This window comes from Coenobita brevimanus, chromosome 58 (assembly GCF_032717465.1).
Source record: "Coenobita brevimanus isolate Jiangsu-jjx chromosome 58, ASM3271746v2, whole genome shotgun sequence".
Taxonomy (NCBI): Eukaryota; Metazoa; Arthropoda; class Malacostraca; order Decapoda; family Coenobitidae; genus Coenobita; species Coenobita brevimanus.
Window position 1 is genome coordinate 22,917,836 of NC_137011.1, and position 4,061 is coordinate 22,921,896.

Genomic DNA, 4,061 nt, shown 5'->3' on the forward strand with positions numbered 1-4,061 from the left:
TAATAATTCTCCACTAACATTGCACATGTTTACACTTGATATAATTGATATCAAATAATTTCAGACCTTACGATTCAACTGAGCGTCATATTAGCGCGTACTTACAGAGTGAATGTTATCGCGATATCATTTGTTTCATCTTACACTAGTATTCAACTTATAAATTACCTTACTACTAACATTACAACAAATTCCACTTTATATAATTCCTATCACATACTTACTGACCAGAATGTTCTACTGAGCGTAATATTTTTGCAGATTTACACAGTGGGTGTACTCGTGACATCAATTATTACAACTTACACTATTTTTCAACTTATACGTTTTATTCATGCTAACATTACACCCGTTTCCACTTTATATTCTTGCTATCACATATTTACTGACCAGAGTGATATCCTGAGCGTCATATTTTCGCAGATTTATACAGTGGGTGTAGTTTTCATATCACTTCGTTCAACTTACACTATTTCTCAACTTATACATTACTTCCCTGCAAACATTACACCCGTTTCAAGTTTATATAAGACTTAGCACATACTGACTTGCCTTACCATTATACTGAGCGTCATATCGCCATCCCACACAGTTTCAGTAGTGTAGGAAGTTATGGTACTCTCTGAAACATGGCTGAAGGCACAACGCAACATTGGTGGTGGTGGGGGAGGTGGAGAGCGGCGCCTTTCATCACTCGCACTTCTCTTCGCTCTCCCTTTTCCTTTACCCTTTCCCTTCCCTTTCCTTCCTTTCCCCACATCCTGGGGCTGTGTGGAGGAAGTTTGGGAATATTGTATGGCGAAAGACGTGCTGGGGAGTGACTCTACCTCCTCTCCCCTAGGCCTCTGTGCACCACGTGCTCGTGCTGCCTCCCCCACACCACTTTCCCTTTCACCCCGCACTCCCACCACACCACTTTCGCCTTCCCCAGACAAAACACTAGGCCATACTTTATTTGCCTTCTCGCCCCACCTTCTGATCCTCGGGGTGAGATTTTTTCCGTCCCAACCACGAGGCAACATCACGTCCTAAGCCGCCGTCATTGTCATCATCCTCATCCTCGTCCTCATCAGAATCTCTCTCTAGGGGATGGAGAGAGGTCCATGCAGGTGTTTTGGGTGCAGGCTGGCCTTCCCTTGCCTTACGATACGTGACATACCGCTTTTTCCGGGGTGAAGGGACCTCCTCATCACTGCTTGTTATTTCCTCCTCAGGCTGCACATAATCTCGATCCACCACATCATCATTAAGTGGAGAATCACTATTTCAGTGAAGGCATCCAGGGCAGATTGTATTTCGTCGTCTGAGAGACCTTTACGCGCCATGTCTGACCTGGGTCACTGCTAACAGGTGAGTGACTGAGACAAGGGAGAGCGCAGGTCATGCAGGGTCTGGGACGCTGCCCGCCTGGTGGCAGGTAGGGGAGGCTTGGGTACGTGGGCGAATCGAAAATCTCGCGCGAATTTTGAAAATTGTGGAAATTATGAACCTTGCAATTGCAGGACGTTGAAGTACGTCAATGGGATTGGCAGTGACATAACGTGAGGACGTGGAAGTACGTCGATGGGACGCCGCGGGTTAAGGACCCTTGATTACTCAAGCAATTACACAAAGCAGCCCCATTGTCATCGGTTGTCTGACACTCCCTCTTCACTAGCTAAGTAACCTTTACGAATTGGCCAATTCAAGGGGGGATTAGCTAAGAGATAGAAGAGAAATAGTTATTGTAGGTGACTTAAGGTTAAGTTACGATTCACCTAACCCTATGAGACTTGTTTGAATTTACTTAAGAACAACTTTAGGGAAGAGTAATGACCAACGAGTTGTTTATTAGTAAATACCAGAAATTTCTTACATAAAGGTACCCCGACAGGGATGCCGACTTGTATCTATCTATCTATATACCTAGGCTGCTTCCCCCAAGGAAAGGGAGGTAGCCGAGACAGGACGACACACTCCCCATTTACTCATCCATTTAAACACATTCATTTGCATCTTAGCCCCAAAGGGGAGAACGGACAGATCCTCACCGAACCACACCGCACAGAGGTCAACTGCGCAATGCAATCAATGACATCTGCAGCAAGGCCCAACAGCAGAGCTGGTTTACCCCTGCCACATCATAACAGACTCATCCCCTTACCCGCACCTGACCTGAAATAGCTGATCAGACCAAATGCGGGAGAATATTCCCTCAGGGCTGCATGATCACTTATTCATTCACAATTTCTCTCCATTTATTTCTGTCACGACTTGTATACATTAAATATTTTTCACATTTTGGTGCCCAGAGAGGGGGCCCGATTTGTTTACCAGAACCTTTAATAATTTTTCGCAACAAGTTTTCAGCTGGCATGGAGGGAAGTGGAGTAAAATCATGTGTCGGCAAAACTTACAAAACTTACGCGTGTGTAAGAGGGTTTATCAAGAAACAAACTTTCGCTTCCATTACTCACATAAATAGAGACAGAACAGTAAAATCATTTTTTCTAATTACACAAAAAACAACATACCAGAATGCAAAGAACTAACACTAACTTATGCATGTAACCCAGACTTCTACTACTTGATCTTTGAGTGAAAATTGGACAAACACTTAGTGCACAGTGCCATCTCGCATTCAACACACCACCACCGCATCATACAGCATTGCCGTGGTTGGAGAAATGAATTGGCACAAACATAGCAACGCCAGAAGGCTTCTGTGCTGCAGGTGTTGGGAGCAGCGCTTCCATGTAATGCCTACTGAGGTAGTCCCTGGACTGCAGCCAGTCAGTTAGTTGCTGCACACTGTGCCTCTGTTTCACAGAAGGCATTATTTGGCCATATCTCCAGAAGGCCGTAAAATAAATCCTTCTCATACTGTCTGAGGGATATGCTGGTCTGTGTAACTTCCTTGTACAGAATGAAGGCATTCAGTACACAAATGTCCAGTACATGTAAGAATTCTTTCTTATATCACTTACAGCACCTCCTCAGGCAGTTGGTGGTGCTGATCTGCATATCAGATTTATTGACGAGTTGCATGTTCAAGTTATAGTTAATAACAGCATCAGACTTAAAGACTGACTGCCTTGTTCTCCTATCAACCTTGCCTGTGTCAGTCAAGTTACCTTCATGGACTGTAGAGAAGACATTTACCTTTCTCTTCTCATGCCAGTGAATTGCAAGGAGTTTACTTGATTTCAAGGTCCTTCACTCCCCCTTCATGGTGCTCTTGGGAAAGGATGGCCAATGCTTCCTCTTTGCACGGACAGTGCCACACGATCCAATTTTGCGTTCTTGCAAGTACTTTGCAAGACTTGATGCTGTGTAATAATTATCAGTGAACAGGATATGGTTGCCACTGAAGTTCCTGTCCACCAGCTTCTTGACAACTGAGCCAGAGAAGTCATGGAGATCCTCCTTCAACAACACCACATCACTCGTTGTTTACACAATAAAATCTGACATGTACCCAGTTTTGCACTCACTCAAAACAAAAAACTTCATTCTGAAACGATGTCTTCTTGAGGAAATGTACTAAATGAAGGCAGGATGTCCCCTGAACAGAACAAGCGACTCGTTGATAAAAACCTGCTGGAATGGCCTGAAAAAGGATAAAAATTGTTCCTTTGCTATTTTCAGTATCGAGCAAATCTTCCATAGCCTATTGTTAAGATGTGGGCCCATACTGGTGGAGAAATGCAGGTACCTGAAGATGTCAAGGTACTGGTCCAGTGGCATATGCTTACCAAATATCAGGGTAGCTGCAATATCATTCACGAGCCAATAATCATGTATTTTGTGCCTTCTTTTATGAGGCATCAACATAATCCTGGCCAGATGTACATCTCGCTAACATTGGTCACAGTCCATTCTTTTATCTTTGCCTATCTCTTAGGTGCAAGGTTTCAGCCCAGTTGCAGCAGAATTCCCTGAATGCATTCACTTTTTTCACAATGAAGTCCATCACTGCTGTTGTGAAAAAAGCTAGGAAGAATTCCACTGCAGAAGATTGATTACAGAGGAATTCTGGCTACACACCTGCGTTTATGTCATCAAACACAGGTACCTTGGGC